Source organism: Aethalodelphis obliquidens, unplaced genomic scaffold, assembly GCF_003676395.1.
Source record: "Aethalodelphis obliquidens isolate GAN/ISIS:26980383/991018 unplaced genomic scaffold, ASM367639v1 scaffold32, whole genome shotgun sequence".
Classification (NCBI taxonomy): Eukaryota; Metazoa; Chordata; class Mammalia; order Artiodactyla; family Delphinidae; genus Aethalodelphis; species Aethalodelphis obliquidens.
In genome coordinates this window covers 21,047,087-21,062,715 of record NW_020837976.1, presented here as the reverse complement: position 1 = coordinate 21,062,715, position 15,629 = coordinate 21,047,087, and the positions used below count along the sequence as shown (strand labels likewise).

Genomic DNA, 15,629 nt, shown 5'->3' with positions numbered 1-15,629 from the left:
CGTAGGCCATGGGGACTCCTGAGCATTGTCTCAATAAAGCTGTTACAGCTCTCTGCCACCACCTCTGTCTAGCTCATGTGGGGGCTGCCCCAGGGAGTCCAGTTTACTCCTAGCATTCCTTAAAAGTGAAATATAAACAAAGACCAATCAGAATGGAGACATAATGTAAACAGTAAGTGTGTTCATAACTGTGGGAAATTCGGTCACTAGCCCTAGTGTTTTCAAACTTCCTTGTGATTGTTTGTAAGCAACCTCCCATTAGTTGGCTTGGAAGGCATAGAGTGGAGGATTAGGAAGAGGATGCTACTCTATGACCCATATGCATTGTTACTGTCTCTCTTCCACAAGCCATCTGGTGGAAGGGGAGTAGGCTACTTACTTATTCTTTCTCTAAGTAACGCTTCAACAACAGGCTGGCACCTAAAGTAAATAAGAAAACAGAATTTGATTGTCAAAGATGAGGAATGAGTTTCTTATTTTAGGGGGCTTCTGTTCAGTGAGTGGTACACATTGAATAGACATTTTTCCAAATAAGACATGCAGATGGCCAAACACACATGCAAAGATATTCATTATTAATCATCATTCATCAGAGAAATGCAAATTAAAACCGCAATGATGTATCATCTCACACCTGTCAGAACGTTTATCATCAAAAAGACCACAAATAATAAATGTTGGCTAGAATGTACAGAAAAGGGAACACATACAATGTTGGTGGGATTATAAATTGGTGGAGCTACTGTGGAAAACATTATGATAGTTTCTCAAAAAATAGGAATACAGATACCGTATGACTCAGCAATTCCATCCTGGTGTACATTCAAAATAAAAACAAGAACATAAATTTGAAAAGATACATGCACCCTAATGTTCATAGCAACATTGTTTAGAATTGCCAAGATATGGGAGCAACCTAAGTGTCTGTCAACAGATGAATGGATAATGAAGATATGGTATACATATACAATGCATTACTATTTAGCCATAAAAAAGAATGAAATTTTGCCATTTGTTACAATATGGATAGATTTGGAGGGTATTATGCTAACTGAAATAAGTCAGAGAAAGACAAATACTGTACAACATCACTTATATGTGGAATCTAAAAAAAACAAACTAGTGAATGTAACAAAAAGAAACAGACTGACAGGTACAGAGTACAAACTAGTGGTTACCAGTAGGGAGAGGGAAGGGGGAGGGGCTAGTTGATAGTGGGGGATTAACAGGTACAACTACTATGCATGAAACAAATAAGCTATATGGATATATTATATATCACAGGTAGTATGACCAATATTTTATAATAACTATAAATGGAGTATAAACTTTAAAAATTGTAAATCATTATGTTGTACACCTGTAACTTTATATAATATTGTAAAAAATATGAAAACCCCATCTCAATAAAGTTGGTACATATTTTTTAAGAAAGGGTAAAAAGCCATGGATCAAGAAAAATTTCAAGATAGGAGAATATACCTAAACATATTTTAAAACAAAATGATCCCTGTTACACATGCACCAACTAAGACTAAGCCTCTTGAACTATATTTATAAAAATTAAAGTTGTAGTTCTTCTAGTTTGGTTGTTTACATGTTACTAGAGAATGTTCTAACATCTACCTGGCCTAAATCGTCTACTGTAAGGTTACATTTGAACACTTCCACTCGGACTAAAGTTTCCCAATTAGAGTTACTATTTGGGTTTAGATGGCAAAAGTGAAGTTGTTCTTTCAAGCCATCCATATACTATTAAATACAAATGTTAGAAAGTACAAAATTTAGTCTTCTATTAAAATGTCAAGAGCATAAATATATTTGTCATATAATCTTGTTGCCAGTTGTAAAAGCAGAGCAGAAGGGACTGTGGTGGAAAGGACAAAGAATATGTGAATTTTTATCAGTAAAAAAAAAAGAGTACCTAGACCATTCATCATTTTCAGGTCTAAGTAGCCTACTGGGAACTCTGGACATACAGGATTTAACAAAGGAATCAGAGTCCCCAAGGTAAAAGGATTATTAAGGGGAGTAAAGGGATGCTGGTCACAAAAGCAGGGTAGGAGGTAAGAATGCAACACAAAACTCACACCAACAGACTATTATCTACTTCATTCACCTTTTTGCTTCAGTCCAGCTCTGTCTCTAACACACACACACATGTACACACACATAAATATATCAGTATAACTGTCACTCTTCAAACTATTGGTGTGAAAAATTAAATATTATAAAAAATAAATCGCATCAGTGCTCACTTCAACAGCACATATAGTAAAATTGGAACAATACAGAGAAGATAAGCATGGGCCTTGCACAAGAATGACATGTGAATTTGTGAAGCATTCCACATTTTTAGGCCAGAAGGGAGTGCACAATGTATTTAAAGTCATGAAAGGGAAAAACCTACAACCAAGAATATTCAGCAAGACTCTCATCCATATTGCATGGAGAAATTGAAAGCTTTGTAGACAAGCAAAAGCTGAAAGAATTCAGCACCACCAAACCAGCCTTACAACAAATGCTAAAGGAACTTATTTAGGTAGAAAAGAAAAGGCCACATCTAGAAATAAGAAAATTACAAAATGGAAAATCTCAATGGTAAAGGCAAACCTATAGTAAAGGTAAGAAATCATCCACACACAAACTAGTAGGGAAGTTAAAAGACAAAAGTAGTAAAATTATCTGTATACACAATAAGCACTTAAGGGGTATGCAAAATAATTACATGTAAAATATGATATCAAAACCAGGAATCATGACAGGAGGGGAGGACAAGTGCAGGAGATTTAAAATGCTTTTGAAATTAAGAGATCAGAAAACTAAAGCATTCATGTGTGTGTATATATGTATATATATATATAGACTGCTATACCAAAGCCTCACAGTAACTGAAAAACAAAAATCTATAATAGATATAAAGACATAAAGATAGTCATCAAACCACAAGAGAAGAGAAAAAAAAGGAGAAACAGAAAAAAGACTGACAAAAACAAGTCCAAAACAATTAACAAAGTGTAAATAAGAATACACGTATAGATAATTACTTTAAATGTAAACAAATTAAATGCTCCAACTAAAAGACAAAGACTTCCTGAATGGGTACATAAACAAGACCAGTATATATGCTGTCTACAAGAGACACACTTCAGATCTAAAGACAAATACAGACTGAAAGTGAGGGGATGGAAAAATGGTATTCTATGCAAGTGGAGATAAAAAGAAAGATGGAGTAGCAGTATTTATATCAAATAAAATAAACTTTTAAATAAAGACTTTTATGAGACAAAGAATGACACTTCATAATCATCAAGGGATCAATTCAAGAAGAAGATATAATAATTGTAAATATACATGCACTCAACACAGAAGCACTTCAGTGTATAAGACAAATATTAACAAACATAAAAGGAGAAATTGACAGCAACACAAAAAATTGATAAACCTTTAGCTAGATTCACCAAGAGAGGGTCCAAATCAATAAAATCAAAACTGTAAAAGAAGTTACAACTGACACCACAGAAATAAAAAAATTGTAAGAGACTATTATTAGCAATTATACACCAATAGAATGGACAACCTAGAGTAAATGAACAAATTCTTAGAAAGGTACAATCTCCCAAACTGAACCAGGAAGAAATAGAAAATATGAGCACACCAATTATCAGTACTGAATTGAATCAAAAACAGTAATATAAAACTCCCAAAAACAAAAGTCCAAGACAGATGACTTCACAAGTGAATTCTACCAAATATTTAGAGAAGAGTTAACATCTATCCATCTAAAACTATTCTAAAATATTTCAGAGAAAGGAACACTTCTGAACTCATTCTATGAGGACACCATCACCCTGATAACAAACCAGACAAAGATGTCACAGAAAAAGAAAACTACAGGCTAATATCACTGATGAATATAGATGCAAAAATTCTCAACAAAATACTAGCAAACCAGCTCCAAAAACACATTAAAGGGATCATACACCATGATCAAGTGGAATTTATGCCACAGATGCAAGAAATTTTCAATATCCGCAAATCAATTGGTGTGATACAGCACATTAACAAATTGAAGAATAAAAACAATATGATGATTTCAATAGATACACAAAAGTGTTTTGACAAAATTCAACACCTATTTATGATAGAAACTGTCCAGAAAGTAGGCATAGAGGGAACATACCTCAACATAATAAAGGCTATATATGACAAACCCACAGCTAACATCATACTCAGTAGTAAAAGCTGAAAACATCACCTGTAAGATCAGGAAGAAGACAAGGATGCCCAGTCTGGCCACTTTTATTCAACACAGTATTGGAAGTCCTAGCCACAGCAATCAGAGAAAGAAAAGAAATAAAAGGAAGCTAAGTTGGAAAAGAAGTAAAACTGTCACTGTTGGCAGATGACATGGCAACATACATAGAAAATCTTAACAATGCTACAAGAAAGCTACTAGAGATCATCAATGAATTTGGCAAAGTTGCAGGATATAAAATTAATATAGAAATCTGTTGCATTTCTATACACTAAAAGCTAAAGATAAGAGAGAAAAATTAAGGAAAATGTCCCATTTTCCATCAAAAATAAAATAAAATACCTAGAAATAAACCTACCTAAGGAGACCAGAGACCTGTACTCCAAAAACTATAAGACATTGTTGAAAGAAATTGAAGATGACACAAACAGATGGAAAGATACACAGTGTTCTTGGATTGGAAGGATCAATATTTTTAAAATAACTACACTATCCAATGCAATCTACAGATTCAATGCAATTCCTATCAAATTACCAATGGCATTTTAAACAGAACTAAAAGAAAAGATTTAAAAATTTGTATGGAACTACAAAAGACTTTGAATAGCCAAAGCAATCTTGAGAGAAAAGAATGCATCTGGAGGAATCAGGCTCCCTGACTTCAGAGTATATCACAAAGCTACAGTCATCAAAACTGTATGGTACTGGAATAAACAGAGACATATAAATGATTGGAACAGAATAGAAAGCCCTGAAATAAACCAACTCACCTATGGTCAATATGGTCAATTAATCTATGACAAAGGAGGTCAGAGTATACTATGGAGATAAAGACTGTCTCTACAATAAATAGTACAGGGAAGACTGTACAGATACATGTAAAAAAAATGAAATTAGAACATTCTCTAACATCATATAAAAAAATAAACCCCAAATGTATTAAAAACCTAAATGTAAGACTGGATACTATAAAACTCCTGGATGAAAACAGAAGCAGAACACTCTTTGACATAAATCTCACCAATATTTTTTTGGATCCATATCTTAGAATAATGGAAATAAAAACAAAAATAAACAAATGGGACCTAATGAAACTTAAAAGCTTAACTATAAACAAAACAAAAAGACAATCCACATAATGGAAGAAAATATTTGCATACAATGTCATCCACAAGGGATTAATTTCCACAATACATAAACAGCTCAATATCAACAAAGCAAACACCCAATCAAAAAATAGGCAGACGATCACATTTCTCCAAAGAAGACATACAGATGGCCAACACGCACATGAAAAGATGCTCAACATCACTAATTATTAAAGAAATGCAAAGCAAAACTACAATGAGATATCACCTTACACTGGTCAGAATGGCCATCATCAAAAAGTCTATAAATAATAAATACTTGAGAGGGTTTGGAGAAAAGCGAATCCTTCTACTCTGTTGATGTGAATGTTAATTGGTGCAGCCACTATGGAAAGAAGTATGGACGTTCCTTAAAAAACCAAAAATTAGAGTTAACATATCATCCTGCAATCCCACTCCCAGGCCTATATGTAGAGCAAACCATAATTTGAAATGATGCATGCACCCCAGTGTTCATAGCAGCACTACTTCCAATAGCTAAGACATGGAAGTAACCTAATTGTCCATCAACAGATGAATGGATAAAGAATATATGATATATATACATACTATAATACTACTCAGCTATAAAAAAAGAATGAAATAATGCCATTTGCAGCAACATGGATGGACATAGAGATTATCATACTATTTGAAGTAAGTCAGAGAGAGACAAATATCACTTATATGTGGAATCTAAAATATGACACAAATAAACTTATATAAGGCAGAAATAGACACAAAGACATAGAAAATAAATGTATGGTTACCAGAGGGGAAGGGAGGTAGGGATAAATTAGAAGTGGGGGATTAACAGATACAAACTACTGTATATAAAATAGATAAACAACAAGGTCCTACTGGGAAGTATACTTAATATCTTATAATAACATATAAGGGAAAAGAATCTGAAAAAAATAGATATGTAGTTTTTACTATATCTCCCAGTTTTAGTAAAAATTATCTCAAAAGAAGAAAAATTTTGTTTTCTGATATACCTCACATGTGACAAAGATAACAAAATAATTTAATCTTCTGACTCTGTTGCAATCAGGGCTTCATTCAGCTTTCTCTAGAGGTTTAATTAAAACCAGCTAATAAATAAAATAAAAATATGGTTTCTGGAATAGATCCATAGTATCTCTTTAAAATACATAAAATATGAGGATGGTTTACCTCCCTTTATAGGTTAGGGAAATAGGACCCTGAAAACATTGCTATTGGAAGTGACTCCCTCCAGGGAAGTTAATTAGACAAGGGAGTGAGACATCAATTAAGGGAAGTCGGCCAAAGGTTTTAAATTTATTGCTGGTGAGAAGTGCTGGACTTGCAGCAATTAGAATCTGAATTTATGTGTTGAAAAGGTGAAGAAAAATAAAAGTACTACCAGCATGCCACTATCCTGATGATGTTTGGGAAGCTTAAAACAACTATAACTCAAGAGTTTTCTGTTCATACTGAGTCTGAATCACAGAATTTGTGACTTTCAGAGGATATGCTAAAAAAAATGTTGGGCTGAAATAACAGATGACTCATGAATTCACAAGAACTCAATTCACTAACAGATAATTCAGCATTGAATTATTCATATATTTATTCACTTAATTTTTTATTGAAATATACTTAATTACAATATTATATTAGTTTCAAGTGTATGACATAGTGATTTGATATTTTTATAGATTATATTCCATATAAAGTTATTGTAAAACATTTGTTATATGCCCTGTACTATACATTACATTCTTGTAACTTATCTATTTTATACCTGTTAGTTTGTACCTCTTAATCCCCCTCACCCATTTTGCCCCTTCTCTCACCCTCTACCCGCTGGCAACCACCAACCTTTTCTCTGTATCTGTGAATCTGTTTCTGTTTTGTTTTATTCTCTAGATTTCACATATAAGTGCAAACATACAGAATTTGTCTTTCTCTGTTTGACATTTCACTAAGCATAATACCCTCTACCCTTCAGGTCAATCCAGTTATTACAAATGGCAAAATATCATTCTTCTTAATGGTTGAATTGTACACATAATTATATTATATATTATATAGTTACATATAATATAAAATACATAATATATATCTCACATATTCTTTATCCATTCATCTGTTGATGGACACTTAGGTTGCTTGTTTTAATATTTTGGCTATTGTAAATAATGCTGCTATGAACATTGAGCATTGAACATTTTCTTCAGATAAAATACCCAGGAGTACAATTGATTCATCATATGTTAGTTCTATTATTAATATTTTTTGGAACCTCCATATAGTTTTTCCATAGTAGCTGAATCAATTACATTCCCACCAACAGGGCATTACAGTTCCCTTTTCTCTATATCCTTGCCAATGTTTGTTATGAGTGGTCTTTTTGATGACAGCCATTCTGACAGGTATGAGGTGATATCTCACTGTGGTTTTGATTTGTATTTCCCTGAGGATTAGTGATGTTGAGAATCTTTTCATCTATTGGATATCTGTATGTCTTCTCTGGAAAATGCTTATTCAGGTCCTCTGCCCATCTTTTAATCGGGTGGTTTGTTTTCACTTAATATTTTTGAGCTCCTATTGTGTGCAACACACCCTGATTAGCATTTTTATTAACTCCTCAGTAATCACACACACAAAAACAAACAATTCATACACAAAGAACATAATTTCTGAGAACTTACTCTGTGTCAAATACTGCATTAAATCAAGGGGATAATATTGTACCAAAATAACTATTGTCCTTGCTGTTTTGGAGCTTACAGTCTAATCAGGAAGAAAGATAGTGATAACATATTTAGATTTATAATGTTTAAATTGGGACCATAATCAATGCTATAATGGAGAATTGTGGTGTGTAAATATTGTCCATAATAGGAGCATTTGAACTAGTTGAGGAGCTCAGGAGCTTCCCTGAAGACATGAAGATTGGGTTGCAATATGAAGGAGGAACATTATTTAGGCCAAGAGGATAGGGATGATGTTAATGTATTTCAATCAGCAATAACAGCATGGGCATCAGCCCTCTCTGGCAAGTGGATGCATCATGAGTAGAGGTGACCAGCATGATTGGGAGGAAAAAAAAGAGGTCTGTGAAATGATAACACATGAAGGGTGACTTGGAAAAAAGAAACATGCAGATCTATTTAGGTGAGAGTTATGTCTTTATTTTGAGAAAAATGGGAGGCTATTAAATGCAGTTAAACAGTTAGATGAGGTAACAATTATTTGGTCTTTAAAATGTTAATTTTGGAGGGAAGAGGTAGGATGATGGAGTAGAAAAACTCTGAGCTCACAACCCCTCATGGAAACACCAAAATTACAGCAATTTACAGAACACCTATTGAAGAAAAAGACAAGAACCTACCAGAAAAGATCTTCTACAACTAAAGATATAAAGAAGGAACCACACCAGGACAGCTAGGAGGGTTAAAGTCATGGTATAGTCCAGACAAATAACTCAGGTGGGTGACCCACAAAGAGGAGAATAATTACAATGGCAGAGGTTCTCCCCATGGACTGAAGGCACTGAGTCCTATATTGGGCACCCCAGCCTGGGGGTCCTGTGCCAGGAAGACAAACCTCATCAAGAAAAGAGAGCATGAGAGAGAGGGCCCAAATCAATAAAATCAGAAATAAAAAAGGAGAATTTACAACTGAAACTAGAGAAATGCAAAGGACCATAAGAGATTATTGCAAACAAGTGTATGATAATAAAATTGACAAATTCTAAGAAACGTACAATCTCCCAAAACTGAACCAGAAAGAAATAGAAAGCATGAACAAACCAATTACCAGTAATGAAACTGAATCAGTAATTGTAAAACTTCCAACAAACCAAAGTACAGGACCAGATGCCTGAATTCTGCCAGACATTTAGAGAAGTGTTAACACCTATCTTTCTTCAAACTATCCCCAAAAATTATAGAAAAAGGAATGCTTCCAAATTTATTCTGAGACTAGCATCACCCTGATACCAAAACCAGACAAAGACATCACATAAAAAAAAAAATTACAGGTCAATATCACTGATGAACATAGATGCAAAAATCCTCAACAAAATATTGGCAAGCCAAATTCAACAAAAATTAAAAGGATCAGACTCAAAGACATAGAAAACAAACTTATGGTAACCAAACTGGAAGCGAGGGCAGGAGGGATAAATTAGAAGTTTGGCATTAGCAGATACAAACTACTATATACAAGAGAGATAAACAACAAAATCCTACTGCATAGTGCAGGAAACTATATTCAATATTTTGTAGCAAAATATAATGTAAAAGAATCTGAATCACTTTGCTGTACACCAGAAACTAATACAACATTGTAAATCAAATATACTTAAAAAAAAAAAAGATCATACACTATGATCAAGTGGGATTTACTCCAGGAATGCAAGGATTTTTCAATATCCACAAATCAATCAGTGTGATACATCACATTACCAGATTTAAGAATAAAAACACATGATAACCTCAATAGATGCAGGAAAAGCTTTTGATAAAATTCAACATCCATTCATGATAAAAACTCTCCAGAAAGTTGGTATAGAGGGAACATACCTCACCATAATAAAGGCTGTATGTGACAAACCCACAGCTAACATCATACTCCTAAATGAAAACTTGAAAGCATTTCCTCTTAGATCAGGAACAAAACAAGGATTCCCACACTTTCTACTTTTATTCAAAGTACTATTAGCAGTCCTAGCCACAGCAATCAAAGAAGGAAAAGGGATCCAAATTGGAAAAAAAGAAGTAAAACTGTCATTGTTTTCACACAACATGATACTATATATAGAAAATCCTAAAGATGCGACAAAAACTGCTAGAAATCATCAATGAATTCAGTAAAGTTACATGACACAAAAATAACATGCAGAAATCTGTTTCTATACACTAACACTAAACTATCAGAAGGAAAAATTAAAGAAACAATCCAGTTGCAATGACATCAAAAAGGATAAAATACCTAGGAGTAAACCTACCTAAGGAGGTAAAAGACCTGTCTTCAGAAAACTATAAGACACTGATGAAATAAATTGAAGATGAAACAAACAGATGGAAAGATATACTGTGTTCATGATTTGAAGAATTATCATTGTTAAAATGACCATAATACTGAAAGCAATCTACAGATTCAATGCAATCCCCATCAAAATACCAATGGCATTTTTCACAGAATGAAATAGAAGAGCAGATTTGTAGGTATCATGCTCCGTAACTTCAGACTGTACTACAAAGCTACAGTCATCAAAAGTGTATGATACTGTCACAAACGAATCAATGGACAAAGGATTAATCTCCAAAATATACAAACAGCTCATACAGCTCAATATTAAGAAAACAAAAAATCCAATTCAAAAATGGACTGAAGACCTAAATAGACATTTTTTCCAAGGAAGACATACAGATGGCCAAGAAGCACATGAAAAGCTGCTCAGCAACACTAATTATTAGAGAAATGCAAATCAAAACTACAATGAGGTATCACCTCACACCAGTTAGAATGGGCATCATCAGAAAATCTACAAACAACAAATGCTGGAGATGGTATGGAGGAAAGCGAACCTTCTTGCACTATTGGTGGGAATGTAAATTGATACAGCCACTATGGAGAACAGTATGGAGGTTCCTTAAAAAACTAAAAATAGAATTATCATATGATCCAGCAATCCCACTACTAGGCATATACCCAGAGAAAACCATCATTCAAAAAGACACATGCACCCCAATGTTCATTGCAGCACTATTTACAATAGCCAGGTCATGGAAGCAACCTAAATGCCCATTGACAGATGAATAGATAAAGAAGATATGGTACATATATACAATGGAATATTACTCAGCCATAAAAAGGAATGAAATTGGGTCATTTGTTGAGACGTGGATGGATCTAGAGACTGTCATACAGAGTGAAGTAAGTCAGAATGAGAAAAAGAAATATCACATATAAACACATATATGTGGAACGTAGAAAAATGGTACAGATGAACTGGTTTGCAGGGCAGAAATTGAGACACAGATATACAGAACAAATATATGGGCACCAAGGGGGGAAAGCCATGGGGAGGTCGGGGTGGGGGTGTGATAAGTTGGGCAATTGGGATTGACATGTATACACTAATGTGTATAAAATTGATGACTAATAAGAACTTGCTGTATAAAAAAAATAAATAAAATTCAATAATTAAAAAAAATAAAGAAGATTTATGAATGGTCAATAAGCACATGAAAAAAGAAAAAGTCTGCAGTTAGCCTTAGATTACTAGTTAAGAGATGCAAGATATAGTCTCAGGTATATTGGTAACTGAATTTGTGATTATGAAGACATTTTATATTCTTCTGGGTTTTAATTTCTCCATTTTAGAAATAGGAATAGTAAACCCTACCAACCGCTCTATTGTGAGGATCAAATGGGGTTAAAAATTAATAAACATCTTTCACTAGGGAGAATTTGGCACTGTGTTCCTTAAATTCATGTAAATTGTTAGGAATATTATGTGAATGTTGAAATAAGATGCCAACTTCAGGTGAAGAAGAAATGGACAGGAATGCAGAGAAGAGATTATTACTATAAAAGAAAGGTGCAATCAGGATAGAGATTTTGAAAAGGCTGGTTTGGAGATTCTAATTCTTATGAATAATAATTCCTAATAATCAGGTTTGGTGGGTGGGGGAAGCAAAGTGAGAAATGGTAATAAAGTGTTTAGAGAGATCAAGAGCAGGACAGGAAGTAAAAAAGAGAAGTGCAGACTTGCAAGAAAAATATTCATTTTTTACACAAAGCTCTAGATCTAATAAATATGTACCTACATATACCTCAGTATATGTTAGATGCACAAAATGATCAGGGAGAATAATTAGAAATCCTAAGAAGTAAGTAAGTCAGGATCTGCCTGTGTTTTTATGTAGTCATTGTGGAATGAAGATGTTAAACTTTTTACAAAGCAAGAGTTTTTCTTAAATCTTTTTTGTGTTCTGTATTATTTTTGAGCCTGGTGAAACTATGGAATCTCAAGAAAAATGTACACAAAAAATTTCCTACTTGTCCATGTGTATGAACTCACACTTAATATGTACACTTACATATGTACCCATACAACTACATCTACAGCTTTACCTACAGTTACAGAGACTTATACATTTACAATTTCATGGAGTTCATCAACACCCTAAATTTGGTCTATAGACTGCTAGACACAAAAATGTCTACTCTTCTCTAGAGATTAACTAGAATCTTTGTTTTTATGATTTGGTGGTAATTTAAGTAACAGAGAAGGAAAAATTCTAAGAGAATGAGCATGTTAATACTATGGCACAACATAGTGTAACAGAACAACATTTTGACTACAACTCTTTAAGTTTGTTCTAAGATAAATGGACAAGCTTTCAACAGTTCTTTTTATTTATAATAGAGTGCATCACATCTCCTGTGATAGTTGGTAAGTTATGTAAAAAAGTTGGTTAAAGCAGGATAATTTTAAAAACTCATACACAGCTAAACAAATATTTTAATTTATATGTATATATTCAAATTTACCTATCAATATTTTTCTATCCATTTTATAATTTTGACAATTTTTACCCTGTTTATATAAAGAAAAAATGATTTTTGCATACCCAAGTTGTTTGCACTTTGAACAGAATACATCAGCTTTAAAATCAGAAGGCATGAGCAGTATTCCTGGACTAGACACTCAGAAGCTAAATGATCTCAGTGAAGTTACTTAAATTATATGCCTTACTTCCTGAAACTTCATGGACTGTTATTAGATTTGGGTGAAGTATGCAACCAAAATATTTAATAAAGGCTTTTACCTGGTACTCCTGAACCCACAGTTGGGGGCATAAGTCTCTGACTAGCGGGACCACAAAGAATTGTTCAGATTCAGGACGGTTTTTTGTCGAAAGGTTGGGTGGAAAAAATTCTGAATGGGAGTCAGCAAGTGGCTTATGAGTCCTGACAACAACATTCTGATTCACCCTGACAAAATAATTAAAACATTTTAGTTTAATTTCCCTATTTATAAAAGGACAGGACAAAGATAAAATGCCAGCCCAAACACGTTATTATTCCTACTCTTCATCTCTGAATTTTCTGCAAATTTCTTTGTATATTTATATTATAAGTCAATATATAATTCATATTAAGCTTTGAAAATAGCTCTACAGGAACCCTAGATTAGGAATCACTATATAAAATAATCCCGAAGCTCTCTCTCAGCTCTCAAAAAATTATGATTTTAATATATTCTATCAATATACCTATGTGGCTAATAAACAACACAATTTGCTAGGAACAAAAACATTTTTTCTTTGCCTTTTATTATCTGAAAAAAAATTATATATATATATATATATATATATATATATATATATAAAGATTTTAGGGTAGTCACAGCTAGTGGCATACATGAGATTAGGACATAAAATAAACTTTTACTACCTTTCAAATAGTCATTGTTCCCTTTGTTTCTTGTACCAGCACATAAGCTTTCAGTCTTCTCAGGAAATAGAACACACATACAAGCAGTTTTTGTGTGAATACACTGGGATTTTATCTGTGTCATTAAATTCACATGTCAGACTGCTCATGTTGTGAAATCAAGGGAAGAAGACCAAATGGAGCATTTAAAAAAGTTAAGTTTATTTCACCAATAAAGAAATAATTTCTTATAATACAGAACAGAAAGGGACAAAAAGATTGGAGTACCAAAAATCTAATCTCTTTATCCACCTGCAGATTAAGCCTCAGAAAAAGATGGAATATATATAAGGAAAGTATGACTTTCAGAAGTCAGAACTGAAAGAAAATTTAAACATATTCATTTAAATTAAAAGTTGAATAAACTAAATTCCAGAAGTTGAGTGACTTGACCTGTCATTAGCTAGGTGGTACAAGAGTCTAAGCTCAACCCAGGTATTCATTTCTTTTGGTAGTTACAGAGAGATATTTTAATAGAGATATTGAGAATATGGGAAATACCCACCCACCTGGAGTGGTCTGTTTCAAGAGAGATTTGAAAAAATTTAGGAGCCAATGTCATTTAAAAAAATTATTTAAAAATTCAAGGTCCAACTTAATTCAGCAAACACACATAGAGTTACTTATTGCAGTCACTTATATGTATAAGGCACTTCAAAGAGTAGAGAAATAAGATACTCTCCTTACAGGCAATTATTAGGAGGTAGAAATAATTATAACTAAAAAAATACAAGTCTCTTGGAGAAGAACAAAAAGTACAATCAGATTTCAAAAGGAAGAGATTTTATCTGAATTAGGTGAACATAAGAAGATCTCCATGGAAAATAAAGAATAGAATGACAATAACAATGATAAGGAACAGTTATTAAATGCTCACATGGCAAGCACTAAGTGTTTTACAAGTGCTACCTTATTAATCTGTACATCAATTCTTTGAGGTAGGTAAATATTATTCACATTTAGATGTAAGAATGTTACTTGTCCAAGATCATACAGTTTTCAATGAGCAGAACTAGAGCTCAAACTTGGTTCCATTTGACTCAGAGTCAATGTATTTAAACTCTAGGTTATACTGCAAATGTGATGTGCTTTGAACTCTGGATAGTTTGGTGATAAGAACTTTTTTTTCATCCTAGGAAATCCACATACAAAGACTTGGCATCCTGAAAGCATAATTCCAGCAAAAAGTCTAGTTTTATTTAGATGTCAGCTCAGGGTATATATAGAAGTGTATGGTGACAAGCTTGGAAAAATAAGTTGAAGTGAACTTTGGAGATCAGTCTTAAAGGTATATATTTTACTTTTTAACAAATGAGATTCCAAAGAAAGGGAAAGCATCTTTGAGAGGAGCTTTGGTGCATCTCTGTATTAATTACCTATTACTGTATAACAAATTTCTTTCAAACTCAGCACCTCAGAGTAACAAAAAATTTTATTTCCCATTTTCTGTGTGTCAGGAATCCAAGATTACTTACAGAGGTGATTTGTACTCAAGGTCTCTCATTAGTTGCCATGCTAGGCTAGACTAGACTACAGCTACTGCTGTATTCTCATCAGAAGGCTTGACTGAAGAACAATACACTTCCAATCTCAATCAAGTGACTTTCGGTAGGCTTCTGTTCTTTGCAGGGTGTTGTACTGAGGGCCTTAGTTCCTCACTGGCTGCTGACTAGAGGCATTCTCTGTGCCTCATTACTTAGGCCTCTCCATAGAGCAGCTTTCAACATAGTACCTGGTTTCCCTCTGAACAAGTGATCAGAGAC

The 15,629-nt window shown here is 33.5% G+C and overlaps 1 non-coding gene across 1 annotated transcript; it reads left to right on the top strand.

Annotated features, from left to right (window-relative positions):
* The first annotated feature begins 2,250 nt into the window (after positions 1 to 2,250).
* Positions 2,251 to 2,357, top strand: LOC113631389 (U6 spliceosomal RNA). Its single transcript, XR_003437303.1, has one exon. It is a non-coding gene; the product is annotated as a U6 spliceosomal RNA (small nuclear RNA).
* The last annotated feature ends 13,272 nt before the right edge of the window (positions 2,358 to 15,629 follow it).